The 15822-nt window shown below is 38.1% G+C and overlaps 1 non-coding gene across 1 annotated transcript; it reads left to right on the top strand.

Moving 5' to 3' along the window:
• The first annotated feature begins 37 nt into the window (after positions 1 to 37).
• Positions 38 to 201, top strand: LOC135017433 (U1 spliceosomal RNA). Its single transcript, XR_010215258.1, has one exon. It is a non-coding gene; the product is annotated as a U1 spliceosomal RNA (small nuclear RNA).
• The last annotated feature ends 15621 nt before the right edge of the window (positions 202 to 15822 follow it).

The raw sequence follows: 15822 nt of genomic DNA on the forward strand, positions 1-15822 counted from the left end.
GCCCGAGCAGCGACCCTCCCCAGCTCTAACCCAACTCCTACTAACCTGCCAGGTGAGATACTATGATCATGAAGGTGCTTCTCCCAGGGCAAGGCTCACCCATTGCACTCTGGGAGTGCTGTCCCTTGCGATTTCCCCAAATGTGGGAAACTTGACTGCATAATTTGTGTTTCCCCTGGACGGCTCTCGTATAATTCAGATCTCTTTGTCTCAGGTCTCTCTCCAGCCTAGTATGCTGTCTGTTTCCACTTCTCTTTTCTTGAGCCCCTCCCTTCTATAACCTTGTGAACTATCCCGACTTCTCCTCCCGTCTGCTTACTTTGTGCCTTCCAATGCACAATGCAAACTACAGGTAGTGCTGCAGGGCCCACACCCTTTTACTTGCCTTACAGAGCAGCTCTGGAGCTGTTACAGTACCCAGCTGCTGCAAGAAATCAGCTTGAATGCTTCAGGGGCTGGGGCATGGCCAACATGAGCCCCACACCGAAGGAGGGTGGGGGTGTTTAATGCGAACTAGGGGTCATCCAAGCGTCGCAAAAGGCCGCCATGCCCTGCATATCCCTTTTCTCTTTTCATAAGCAGATGAGGGTTGAAGCCAACTTTGACCCACTGCTTGGATGACATCACTTGCTGCCTTTCCAATGAAGCAAGTTTAATTTAGTAATAGGTGAAAAACCATCCCTACAAAGGTGTTAATCAGATACTTGGCTTTGTGGACACTTTTCAGAGAACAAATTTGTTAGCATAAAAATAAAGCCAGAAAATGAAGAGCTGTTTAATCACTCAATTGGATTTTTCTGCAAGCGTATTTCTTTTTCTCTGCAACCCACTGCTAAGTTGTGCTTCCTAGCTGTTCTTTTATAAAATCACTTAATCAAATCTAACTCTGATTACATCAGAGAAGGCCAGGTACCCTACACCATAAGAGGGGGTTTGAAATTTTGACTTGTCTACTTAAAGATCACCAAAATCTGATAACAAGGTAAATTACGTCCCTGGGTAGGATTGAACCACCAACCTTTTGGTTAATAACCGAACACACTAACTGATTGCGCCACAGAGACACATTGCAAAAGTATATACTGACAAAGGCTAATAAGCATTCATCTAGAACGTTTCCTAGAAAAACTTTAAAAAGTCAATAATCTGGAGAGTTTTTGTAAGATGTTTCTTCCATCAACCAATGAAGAAACACATTGGTACTTTCCCATGATGAATGAGTGCTTCAGGATCTCTTGCACTTACATGTGCAGCAGAGTACTGCAATGGAAGCATGCTGGGCCCATAACCCAGAGGTAGGCAGATTGAAACTATCCTCTGCTATATGCATTTTTTTTTGTTAATTAAAGTAATCCAAAACTGGGATTGATATTTTTGCTCTTTTATTTTTACTTAAAGTACAATAACTTTTATTATTTTAATTTGTTTTAATAGTATATTGACAGTATTGTTTTCTTTCAAAAATCCACTTAATTTTCTTTACCCTATTATTCAAATGGTAATTGACAAAAACAAACTACATTGTCACCAGAAGAGCAATACAAAATGTACAAGTGATATATTAAAATCATCTTTCCAGCTTGAATTTCAATGATGCATTGGGGCAACGATTTTGTGAGAAACCTCTTCACCCTTAAATAAAGATTTTCTTAATTCCTTACCTGTGTGCTAATTAGATATCACCTTGTTTTCACATTAAACAGACTTCCACATGAGAAAGCAGCAAGGATGCAGTGGCGTTAATGTTTCCTGGTGTCAACCTGTATTATTTCAGTAGATATTGAAATGAGGATGCATCTTGCTGCCTTTCCAATGAAGCATGTTTAATTTAGTAATAGGTGAAAAACCATCCCTACAAAGGTGTTAATCAGATACTTGGCTTTGTGGACTCTTTTCAGAGAACAAATTTGTTAGCATAAAAATAAAGCCAGAAAATGAAGAGCTGTTTAATCACTCAATTGGATTTTTCTGCCAGCATATTTCTTTTTCTCTGCAACCCACTGCTAAATTGTGCTTCCTAGCTGTTTTTTTTATAAAATCACTTAATCAAATCTAACTCTGATTACATCAGAGTAGGCCAGGTACCCTACACCATAAGAGAGGGTTTGAAATTTTGACTTGTCTACTTAAATATCACCAAAATCTGATCACAAGGTCAATTACGTCCCTGGGTGGGATTGAACCACCAACTTTTTGGTTAATAGCCGTACACACTAACTGATTGCGCTACAGCGACACTTTGCAAAAGTACATACTGACAAAGGCTAATAAGCATTCATCTAGAACGTTTCCTAGAAAAACTTTAAATAGTCAATAATCTGGAGAGTTTTTGTAAGATGTTTCTTCCATCAACCAATGAAGAAACACATTGGTACTTTCCCATGATGAGTGAGTGCTTCAGGATCTCTTGCACTTACATGTGCAGCAGAGTACTGTAATGGAAGCATGCTGGGTCCATAACCCAGAGGTAGGCAGATTGAAATTATCCTCTGCTATATGCATTTTTTTTTTGTTAATTAAAGTAATCCAAAACTGGGATTGATATTTTTGCTCTTTTTATTTTACTTAAAGTACAATAACTTTTACCTTTTTAATTTGTTTTAATAGTATATAGACAGTATTGTTTTCTTTCAAAAATCCACTTAATTTTCTTTACCCGATTATTAAAATGGTAATTGACAAAAACAAACTACATTGTCACCAGAAGAGCAATACAAAATGTACAAGTGATATATTAAAATCATCTTTCCAGCTTGAATTTCAATGATGCATTGGGGCAACGATTTTGTGAGAAACATCTTACCATTAAATAAAGAATTTCTTAATTCCTTACCTGTGTGCTAATTAGATATCACCTTGTTTTCACATTAAACAGACTTCCACATGAGAAAGCAGCAAGGATGCAGTGGCGTTAATGTTTCCTGGTGTCAACCTGTATTATTTCAGTAGATCTTGAAATGAGGATGCATCTTGCTGCCTTTCCAATGAAGCATTTTTAATTTAGTAATAGGTGAAAAACCATCCCTACAAAGGTGTTAATCAGATACTTGTCTTTGTGGACTCTTTTCAGAGAACAAATTTGTTAGCATAAAAATAAAGTCAGAAAATGAAGAGCTGTTTAATCACTCAATTGGATTTTTCTGCCAGCATATTTCTTTTTCTCTGCAACCCACTGCTAAATTGTGCTTCCTAGCTGTTTTTTTTATAAAATCACTTAATCAAATCTAACTCTGATTACATCAGAGAAGGCCAGGTACCCTACACCATAAGAGGGGGTTTGAAATTTTGACTTGTCTACTTAAAGATCACCAAAATCTGATAACAAGGTAAATTACGTCCCTGGGTAGGATTGAACCACCAACCTTTTGGTTAATAACCGAACACGCTAACTGATTGCGCCACAGAGACACATTGCAAAAGTATATACTGACAAAGGCTAATAAGCATTCATCTAGAACGTTTCCTAGAAAAACTTTAAAAAGTCAATAATCTGGAGAGTTTTTGTAAGATGTTTCTTCCATCAACCAATGAAGAAACACATTGGTACTTTCCCATGATGAATGAGTGCTTCAGGATCTCTTGCACTTACATGTGCAGCAGAGTACTGCAATGGAAGCATGCTGGGCCCATAACCCAGAGGTAGGCAGATTGAAACTATCCTCTGCTATATGCATTTTTTTTTGTTAATTAAAGTAATCCAAAACTGGGATTGATATTTTTGCTCTTTTATTTTTACTTAAAGTACAATAACTTTTATTATTTTAATTTGTTTTAATAGTATATTGACAGTATTGTTTTCTTTCAAAAATCCACTTAATTTTCTTTACCCTATTATTCAAATGGTAATTGACAAAAACAAACTACATTGTCACCAGAAGAGCAATACAAAATGTACAAGTGATATATTAAAATCATCTTTCCAGCTTGAATTTCAATGATGCATTGGGGCAACGATTTTGTGAGAAACCTCTTCACCCTTAAATAAAGATTTTCTTAATTCCTTACCTGTGTGCTAATTAGATATCACCTTGTTTTCACATTAAACAGACTTCCACATGAGAAAGCAGCAAGGATGCAGTGGCGTTAATGTTTCCTGGTGTCAACCTGTATTATTTCAGTAGATATTGAAATGAGGATGCATCTTGCTGCCTTTCCAATGAAGCATGTTTAATTTAGTAATAGGTGAAAAACCATCCCTACAAAGGTGTTAATCAGATACTTGGCTTTGTGGACTCTTTTCAGAGAACAAATTTGTTAGCATAAAAATAAAGCCAGAAAATGAAGAGCTGTTTAATCACTCAATTGGATTTTTCTGCCAGCATATTTCTTTTTCTCTGCAACCCACTGCTAAATTGTGCTTCCTAGCTGTTTTTTTTATAAAATCACTTAATCAAATCTAACTCTGATTACATCAGAGTAGGCCAGGTACCCTACACCATAAGAGAGGGTTTGAAATTTTGACTTGTCTACTTAAATATCACCAAAATCTGATCACAAGGTCAATTACGTCCCTGGGTGGGATTGAACCACCAACTTTTTGGTTAATAGCCGTACACACTAACTGATTGCGCTACAGCGACACTTTGCAAAAGTACATACTGACAAAGGCTAATAAGCATTCATCTAGAACGTTTCCTAGAAAAACTTTAAATAGTCAATAATCTGGAGAGTTTTTGTAAGATGTTTCTTCCATCAACCAATGAAGAAACACATTGGTACTTTCCCATGATGAGTGAGTGCTTCAGGATCTCTTGCACTTACATGTGCAGCAGAGTACTGTAATGGAAGCATGCTGGGTCCATAACCCAGAGGTAGGCAGATTGAAATTATCCTCTGCTATATGCATTTTTTTTGTTAATTAAAGTAATCCAAAACTGGGATTGATATTTTTGCTCTTTTTATTTTACTTAAAGTACAATAACTTTTACCTTTTTAATTTGTTTTAATAGTATATAGACAGTATTGTTTTCTTTCAAAAATCCACTTAATTTTCTTTACCCGATTATTAAAATGGTAATTGACAAAAACAAACTACATTGTCACCAGAAGAGCAATACAAAATGTACAAGTGATATATTAAAATCATCTTTCCAGCTTGAATTTCAATGATGCATTGGGGCAACGATTTTGTGAGAAACATCTTACCATTAAATAAAGAATTTCTTAATTCCTTACCTGTGTGCTAATTAGATATCACCTTGTTTTCACATTAAACAGACTTCCACATGAGAAAGCAGCAAGGATGCAGTGGCGTTAATGTTTCCTGGTGTCAACCTGTATTATTTCAGTAGATCTTGAAATGAGGATGCATCTTGCTGCCTTTCCAATGAAGCATTTTTAATTTAGTAATAGGTGAAAAACCATCCCTACAAAGGTGTTAATCAGATACTTGTCTTTGTGGACTCTTTTCAGAGAACAAATTTGTTAGCATAAAAATAAAGTCAGAAAATGAAGAGCTGTTTAATCACTCAATTGGATTTTTCTGCCAGCATATTTCTTTTTCTCTGCAACCCACTGCTAAATTGTGCTTCCTAGCTGTTTTTTTTATAAAATCACTTAATCAAATCTAACTCTGATTACATCAGAGTAGGCCAGGTACCCTACACCATAAGAGAGGGTTTGAAATTTTGACTTGTCTACTTAAATATCACCAAAATCTGATCACAAGGTCAATTACGTCCCTGGGTGGGATTGAACCACCAACTTTTAGGTTAATAGCCGTACACACTAACTGATTGCGCTACAGCGACACTTTGCAAAAGTACATACTGACAAAGGCTAATAAGCATTCATCTAGAACGTTTCCTAGAAAAACTTTAAATAGTCAATAATCTGGAGAGTTTTTGTAAGATGTTTCTTCCATCAACCAATGAAGAAACACATTGGTACTTTCCCATGATGAGTGAGTGCTTCAGGATCTCTTGCACTTACATGTGCAGCAGAGTACTGTAATGGAAGCATGCTTGGTCCATAACCCAGAGGTAGGCAGATTGAAATTATCCTCTGCTATATGCATTTTTTTTTGTTAATTAAAGTAATCCAAAACTGGGATTGATATTTTTGCTCTTTTTATTTTACTTAAAGTACAATAACTTTTACCTTTTTAATTTGTTTTAATAGTATATAGACAGTATTGTTTTCTTTCAAAAATCCACTTAATTTTCTTTACCCGATTATTAAAATGGTAATTGACAAAAACAAACTACATTGTCACCAGAAGAGCAATACAAAATGTACAAGTGATATATTAAAATCATCTTTCCAGCTTGAATTTCAATGATGCATTGGGGCAACGATTTTGTGAGAAACATCTTACCATTAAATAAAGAATTTCTTAATTCCTTACCTGTGTGCTAATTAGATATCACCTTGTTTTCACATTAAACAGACTTCCACATGAGAAAGCAGCAAGGATGCAGTGGCGTTAATGTTTCCTGGTGTCAACCTGTATTATTTCAGTAGATCTTGAAATGAGGATGCATCTTGCTGCCTTTCCAATGAAGCATTTTTAATTTAGTAATAGGTGAAAAACCATCCCTACAAAGGTGTTAATCAGATACTTGTCTTTGTGGACTCTTTTCAGAGAACAAATTTGTTAGCATAAAAATAAAGTCAGAAAATGAAGAGCTGTTTAATCACTCAATTGGATTTTTCTGCCAGCATATTTCTTTTTCTCTGCAACCCACTGCTAAATTGTGCTTCCTAGCTGTTTTTTTTATAAAATCACTTAATCAAATCTAACTCTGATTACATCAGAGTAGGCCAGGTACCCTACACTATAAGAGAGGGTTTGAAATTTTGACTTGTCTACTTAAATATCACCAAAATCTGATCACAAGGTCAATTACGTCCCTGGGTGGGATTGAACCACCAACTTTTTGGTTAATAGCCGTACACACTAACTGATTGCGCTACAGCGACACTTTGCAAAAGTACATACTGACAAAGGCTAATAAGCATTCATCTAGAACGTTTCCTAGAAAAACTTTAAATAGTCAATAATCTGGAGAGTTTTTGTAAGATGTTTCTTCCATCAACCAATGAAGAAACACATTGGTACTTTCCCATGATGAGTGAGTGCTTCAGGATCTCTTGCACTTACATGTGCAGCAGAGTACTGTAATGGAAGCATGCTGGGTCCATAACCCAGAGGTAGGCAGATTGAAATTATCCTCTGCTATATGCATTTTTTTTTGTTAATTAAAGTAATCCAAAACTGGGATTGATATTTTTGCTCTTTTTATTTTACTTAAAGTACAATAACTTTTACCTTTTTAATTTGTTTTAATAGTATATAGACAGTATTGTTTTCTTTCAAAAATCCACTTAATTTTCTTTACCCGATTATTAAAATGGTAATTGACAAAAACAAACTACATTGTCACCAGAAGAGCAATACAAAATGTACAAGTGATATATTAAAATCATCTTTCCAGCTTGAATTTCAATGATGCATTGGGGCAACGATTTTGTGAGAAACATCTTACCCTTAAATAAAGATTTTCTTAATTCCTTACCTGTGTGCTAATTAGATATCACCTTGTTTTCACATTAAACAGACTTCCACATGAGAAAGCAGCAAGGATGCAGTGGCGTTAATGTTTCCTGGTGTCAACCTGTATTATTTCAGTAGATATTGAAATGAGGATGCATCTTGCTGCCTTTCCAATGAAGCAAGTTTAATTTAGTAATAGGTGAAAAACCATCCCTACAAAGATGTTAATCCGATACTTGGCTTTGTGGACACTTTTCAGAGAACAAATTAGTTAGCATAAAAATAAAGCCAGAAAATGAAGAGCTGTTTAATCACTCAATTGGATTTTTCTGCCAGCATATTTCATTTTCTCTGCAACCCACTGCTAAATTGTGCTTCCTAGCTGTTTTTTGATAAAATCACTTAATCAAATCTAACTCTGATTACATCAGAGTAGGCCAGGTACCCTACACCATAAGAGGGGGTTTGAAATTTTGACTTGTCTACTTAAAGATCACCAAAATCTGATGACAAGGTCAATAACATCCCTGGGTGGGATTGAACCACCAACCCTTTGGTTAATAACCAAACACACTAACCGATTGCACCACAGAGACACTTTGCAAAAGTATATACTGACAAAGGCTAATAAGCATTCATCTAGAACGTTTCCTAGAAAACTTTAAAAAGTCAATAATCTGGAGAGTTTTTGTAAGATGTTTCTTCCATCAACCAATGAAGAAACGCATTGGTACTTTCCCATGATGAGTGAGTGCTTCAGGATCTCTTGCACTTACATGTGCAGCAGAGTACTGCAATTGAAGCATGCTGGGCCCCTTAACCCAGAGGTAGGCAGATTGAAACTATCCTCTGCTATATGCATTTTTTTTTTTGTTAATTAAAGTAATCCAAAACTGGGATTGATATTTTTGCTCTTTTATTTTTACTTAAAGTACAATAACTTTTACCATTTTAATTTGTTTTAATAGTATATTGACAGTATTGTTTTCTTTCAAAAATCCACTTAATTTTCTTTACCCTATTATTAAAATGGTAATTGACAAAAACAAACTACATTGTCACCAGAAGAGCAATACAAAATGTACAAGTGATATATTAAAATCATCTTTCCAGCTTGAATTTCAATGATGCATTGGGGCAACGATTTTGTGAGAAACATCTTCACCCTTAAATAAAGATTTTCTTAATTCCTTACCTGTGTGCTAATTAGATATCACCTTGTTTTCACATTAAACAGACTTCCACATGAGAAAGCAGCAAGGATGCAGTGGCGTTAATGTTTCCTGGTGTCAACCTGTATTATTTCAGTAGATATTGAAATGAGGATGCATCTTGCTGCCTTTCCAATGAAGCAAGTTTAATTTAGTAATAGGTGAAAAACCATCCCTACAAAGATGTTAATCAGATACTTGGCTTTGTGGACACTTTTCAGAGAACAAATTTGTTAGCATAAAAATAAAGCCAGAAAATGAAGAGCTGTTTAATCACTCAATTGGATTTTTTTGCCAGCATATTTCTTTTTCTCTGCAAACCACTGCTAAATTGTGCTTCCTAGCTGTTTTTATAAAATCACTGAATCAAATCTAACTCTGATTACATCAGAGAAGGCCAGGTACCCTACACCATAACAGGGGTTTTTGAAATTTTGACTTGTCTACTTAAAGATCACCAAAATCTGATAACAAGGTCAATTACATCCCTGGGTGGGATTGAACCACCAACCTTTTGGTTAATAGCCGTACACACTAACTGATTGCGCCACAGCGACACTTTGCAAAAGTACATACTGACAAAGGCTAATAAGCATTCATCTAGAACGTTTCCTAGAAAAACTTTAAATAGTCAATAATCTGGAGAGTTTTTGTAAGATGTTTCTTCCATCAACCAATGAAGAAACACATTGGTACTTTCCCATGATGAGTGAGTGCTTCAGGATCTCTTGCAATTACATGTGCAGCAGAGTACTGTAATGGAAGCATGCTGGGTCCATAGCCCAGAGGTAAGCAGATTGAAACTATCCTCTGCTAAATGCATTTTTTTTTGTTAATTCAAGTAATCCAAAACTGGGATTGATATTTTTGCTCTTTTATTTTTACTTAAAGTACAATAACTTTTACCATTTTCATTTGTTTTAGTGCAAATGGCATATCAGCAGTCAGCACTAACTGGTGACATGCCATTTGTACAAGTAAGCCATGTGTGACTAATATATAAACATGCTTTATTAAATAACACCTCAAACTATCATACCCAGGATTCAAACCTATAACCTGTTGAATTTTAATCAAACACCCTACCCATGGAGCTACTTGATCCTACATCTTTTCTAACCTCCAAAAACAGATTCAGTTGCATTTTCCAGCGTGTTTTGTTTGCGCCTTTGCAAATGTCTTACATCGACAAACTTATTTAGTACTATTTTGCAAACAGGGTTACATTGTCGCAACATTGTGTTCCCTAATTGCTTGATTTTTTAAATGCAACAATTGATAAAGACACCTGTTAATTGCTCTGTGGAGTCTTATTTTGTGTTTTGTGTTTAGTCTTTAGATCTGAATTTGAATGTACTTGTGAACTAACTTAATTTCCTACTTCTAAATTCATTCCTAAATTCACTACTTACATGAATCCTGTAGTTGGGCATTTTGGGACTTCGATTGTGGGCATTGTTTTGTGTCCAGACCAGCAGCAGGTGGTGTGCATTTGCTGGAAAGGCATCGAAGACCTCCGATATGCTGCATCTCCTGATGTGTGTCTCCCTCAAGTGGCTGTCAGCAAATGCCTGCTAGACACCCCATTCCAAGCTGATTGTGACATCATGGAACATGCATCATAGAACAGGCATGCTAAAACATGGGTCTTCAACCTGCGACCCTCCAGCTGCTGTGGAACTATACATCCCAGCATGCCCTGCCTCAGTTTTAGCATACCTTAATAGCAAAACTGTGGCAGGGCATGCTGGGATGTGTAGTTTCACAGAAGCTGGAGGGCCACAGGATGAAGACCCATGTGCTAGAGCCAAGCCGCAGGTACATTGAATGCTAGCAAGCTGAATATTTAAATCCTTTTTGTTCCGCAGCATTCCAATGCGGAAGATTCCATGGAACCAGAGATCCTTCCATTGAGAAGGACATGCTGCCTGGATGACTACACTGTGCAAATTAAATCACGGAGCCAGTTGGCTTGTGGGTGGCTCTGGTGACTGGGTGGTTGGGTGGGTGGTGTGTCGGAAGTGGAGCGCATGCAAATGATTGTGTATCATCCAGCTAGTGAGAGAGAAAACTCATGCAGGAGTGTGCCTGCTTGTCAGTGGGTTATGCACCTTGCCAGACGTTAAATCTACATAGAGCAGCTGGAGGGGACAAGAGCAGGTTTGCAAAATATAGATAGAAGAGCATATATGCTGGCGCATTCTCCATGATTGTGTCAGCTTATGTTTTGGTGCACTGCACTTTCCTCCACTAAGTTTTAGCCATTTTTGTTAAGCTCAAGTGTAGTTTCTTCTCGGCCTTTTGGCTGTGATCTTGTATCGTGGTTGAAGGGTCTGCTGGAGGGAGGGATTGTTTTCTTCATTGGCGAAAGACCAAAGATATTCCAGGATGGAAGGCTTGGGAACACTATCTGTTTTTCAGTTGTGGAAGAGCACAGAGGTCGGATTGGACTACATTCTATAGTAAAGGATATCTTTCTATTTATTGAACCTCCCCTTATATGTGTCTGTGTTACAATAAAGCTTCGGTTTTGTGAATCCCTCACCCTCTTACACTCCACACCCATAGCCTTATTAACTGTTGTATTATTGTATAGTTTAAATGTATAGTGCAGTTCATGATTTATAGTGTAGACTGGCCTGTGCTGTAGTTCTTGAACTGTACTATACCGTCAGCATTTGTATTGTGTTTTGGCTGTGCTGCAACACTGTATTTATGTGTGCAATGTTTATGTATGTTTTTTTTTATGTCAATAAAGACTGCTTTTTCAAGCCAATATCTGAAAACAATCAATGTTTATCTTTGATGGCAATAAAAGTGGTATGATATTTGATGCTTTTGAAATCCAATATCTGATATGTCCCCTATCTGGGAACCATATATTAAATGGCTTTTCAGAAAAGGGAGATGGGAGAAGAGCTTTCAGTACTTGTAGGACCGATGCACATAAAGAAGCAAAAAAACATACATAAACATTACACACATAAGTACCGCGTTGCGGCACAGCCAAAACACAATAGAAATGCTGACGGTATAGTACAGTTCAAGAACTACAGCACAGGCCAGCCTACACTATAAATCATGAACTGCACTATACATTTAAACTGTACAATAATACAACAGTTAATAAGGCTATGGGTGTGGAGTGTAAGAGGGTGAGGGAATCACAAGCCCGAAGCTTTATTGAAAGACTGACACATATAAGGGGAGGATTAATACATAGAAAGACATCCTTTACTATAGAATGTAGTTCAATCCGGTCTTTCAACTCTTCCACAATTGAAAAACGGATAGTGTTCCCAAGCCTTCCATCCTGGAATATCTTTGGTCTTTCGCCAATGAAGAAAGCAATCCCTCCCTCCAGCAGACCCTTCAACCACAATACAAGATCACAGCCAAAAGGCCGAGAAGCAACTACACTTGAGCTTAACAAAAATGGCTAAAACTTAGTGGAGGAAAGTGCAGTGCACCAAAACATAAGCTGACACAATCATGGAGAATGCGCCAGCATATATGCTCTTCCATCTATATTTTGCAAACCTGCTCTTGTCCCCTCCAGCTGCTCTATGTAGCTTTAACGTCTGGCAAGGTGCATAACCCACTGACAAGCAGGCACACTCCTGCATGAGTTTTCACTCTCACTAGCTGGATGATACACAATCATTTGCATGTGCTCCACCTCCGACACACCACCCACCCAACCACCCAGTCACCAGAGCCACCCACAAACCAACTGGCTCCGTGATTTAATTTGCACAGTGTAGTCATCCAGGCAGCATGTCCTTCTCAATGGAAGGATCTCTGGTTCCATGGAATCTTCCGCATTGGAATGCTGCGGAACAAAAAGGATTTAAATATTCAGCTTGCTAGCATTCAATGTACCTGCGGCTTGGCTCTAGCACATGGGTCTTCATCCTGTGGCCCTCCAGCTGCTGTGAAACTACACATCCCAGCATGCCCTGCCACAGTTTTGCTATAAGGTATGCTAAAACTAAGGCAGGGCATGCTGGGATGTGTAGTTCCACAGCAGTTGGAGGGTCGCAGGTTGAAGACCCATGTTTTAGCATGCCTGTTCTATGATGCATGTTCCGTGATGTCACAATCAGCTTGGAATGGGGTGTCTAGCAGGCATTTGCTGACAGCGCAACACGAAAAAAGAATGTGTGTGTCTGGCGCTAAGTTTTTCCCAACTGTAGCCTCTTAACATAGAGAACAACCCAAAGTAGGCTGCCTACACAAAATGGACCTGGAAATCCACTAAACATCAAATGTGTACCTAAAAAAAAATATGAGTGAAGGCGCACAATATGATAACCGACTGCTTCTTTGATACAATTTATCTAGTTTATTAAAATTACTGATTAAAAATCAATCTTATATAGACAGTAAGGCAAATTCATTAGCCAATAAATTTCATATTACCATAAAACAATAATTAAAACAATTACTCTATGAGCAAGCAAGTGTAAACTCCACACAGATTGCACTTTGATTCATATAGCTCCTTTAGAAAGCTTGCCACAGTTTTGCTATTAAGGTATGCTAAAACTGAGGCAGGGCATGCTGGGATGTATAGTTCCACAGCAGCTGGAGGGTCGCAGGTTGAAGACCCATGTTTTAGCATGCCTGTTCTATGATGCATGTTCCATGATGTCACAATCAGCTTGGAATGGGGTGTCTAGCTGGCATTTGCTGACAGCCACTTGAGGGAGACACACATCAGGAGATGCAGCATATCGGAGGTCTTCGATGCCTTTCCAGCAAATGCACACCACCTGCTGCTGGTCTGGACACAAAACAATGCCCACAATCGAAGTCCCAAAATGCCCAACTACAGGATTCATGTAAGTAGTGAATTTAGGAATGAATTTAGAAGTAGGAAATTAAGTTAGTTCACAAGTACATTCAAATTCAGATCTAAAGTCTAGGTAGGCCTCACGTCCTGGCAGCCGCCAGCATTTAAAAATGCCTTGATTAGAGGTACGGAATTAAATGTAGATAAGAAGTAGACACAAAATAAGACTCCGCAGAGCAGTTATCAGGTGTTTTTATCAATTGTTGCATTTAAAAAATCAAGCAATTAGGGAACACAATGTTGCAACAATGTAACCCTATTTGCAAAATAGTACTAAATAAGTTTGTCGATGTAAGACATTTGCAAAGGCGCATCCAAAACACGCTGGAAAATGCAACTGAATCTGTTTTTGGAGGCTAGAATAGGAAATGTGCATCGGTCCTACAAGTACTGAAAGCTCTTCTCCCATCTCCCTTTTCTGAAAAGCCATTTAATATATGGTTCCCAGATAGGGGACATATCAGATATTGCCTTTCAAAAGCAGCAAATATCATACCACTTCTATTGCCATCAAAGATAAACATTGATTGTTTTCAGATATTGGATTGAAAAAGCAGTCTTTATTGACATAAAGAAGCCATAAAACATACATAAACATTACACACATAAGTACTGTGTTGCAGCACAGCCAAAACACAATACAAATGCTGTCGGTATAGTACAGTTCAAGAACTACAGCACAGGTCAGCCTACACTATAAATCATGAACTGCACTATACATTTAAACAATACAATAGTTAATAAGGCTATGGGTGTGGAGTGTAAGAGGGTGACGGAATCACAAGCCCAAAGCTTTATTGAAAGACAGACACATATAAAGGGAGGATTAATAAATACAAAGATACCCTTTACTATAGAATGTAGTCCAATCCGGTCTTTCAACTCTTCCACAACTGAAAAACGGATAGTGTTCCCAAGCCTTCCATCCTGGAATATCTTCAGTCTCTCGCCAATGAAGAAAACAATCCCTCCAGCAGACTCTTCAACCACAATACAATATCACAGCCAAAAGAGCGAGAAGCAACTACACTTGCGTTTAAACAAAATGGCTAAAACTTAGTGGAGGAAAGTGCAGTGCACCAAAACATAAGCTGACACAATCATGGAGAATGCGCCAGCATATATGCTCTTCTGTCTATATTTTCCAAACCTGCTCTTGTCCCCTCCAGTTGCTCCATGTAGATTTGACGTCTGGCAAGGTGCATAACTCACTGACAAGCAGGCACACTCCTGCATGAGTTTTCTCTCTCACTAGCTGGATGATACACATTCATTTGCATGTGCTCCACCTCCGACACACCGCCCACCTAACCACCCAGTAACCAGAGCCACCCACAAGCCAACTGGCTCCGTGATTTAATTTGCACAGTGCAGTCATCCAGGCAGCATGTCCTTCTCAATGGAATAATCTCTGGTTCCATGGAATCTTCCACATTGGAATGCTGCGGAACAAAAAGGATTTAAACGTTCAGCTTGCTAGCATTCAATGTACCTGCGGTTTGGTTCTAGCACATGGGTCTTCATCCTGTGGCCCTCCAGCTGCTGTGAAACTACACATCCCAGCATGCCCTGCCACAGTTTTGCTATTAAGGTATGCTAAAACTGAGGCAGGGCATGCTGGGATATGTAGTTCCACAGCAGCTGGAGGGTCGCAGGTTGAAGACCCATGTTCTAGCATGCCTGTTCTATGATGCATGTTCCGTGATGTCACAATCAGCTTGGAATGGGGTGTCTAGCATGCATTTGCTGACTGCCACTTGAGGCAGACACACATCAGGAGATGCAGCATATCGGAGGTCTTCGATGCCTTTCCAGCAAATGCACACCACCAGCTGCTGGTCTGGACACAAAACAATGCCCACAATTGAAGGCTCAAAATGCCCAACTACAGGATTAATGTAAGTAGTGAATTTAGGAATGAGTTTAGAAGTAGGAAATTAAGTTAGTTCACAAGTACATTCAAATTCAGATCTAAAGACTAGGTAGGCCTCACGTCCTGGCAGCACCCAGCATTTAAAAATGCCTTGATTATAGGTAGGGAATTAAATGTAGATAAGAAGTAGACACAAAAGAAGACTCCACAGAGCAATTATCAGGTGTCTTTATCAATTTTTGCATTTAAAAAATCAAGCAATTAGGGAACACAATGTTGCGACAATGTAACCCTATTTGCAAAATAGTACTAAATAAGTTTGTCGATGTAAGACATTTGCAAAGGCGCAAACAAAACACGCTGGAAAATGCAACTGAATCTGTTTTTG

Source organism: Pseudophryne corroboree, unplaced genomic scaffold (genome assembly GCF_028390025.1).
Source record: "Pseudophryne corroboree isolate aPseCor3 unplaced genomic scaffold, aPseCor3.hap2 scaffold_316, whole genome shotgun sequence".
In the NCBI taxonomy this organism is placed as follows: domain Eukaryota; kingdom Metazoa; phylum Chordata; class Amphibia; order Anura; family Myobatrachidae; genus Pseudophryne; species Pseudophryne corroboree.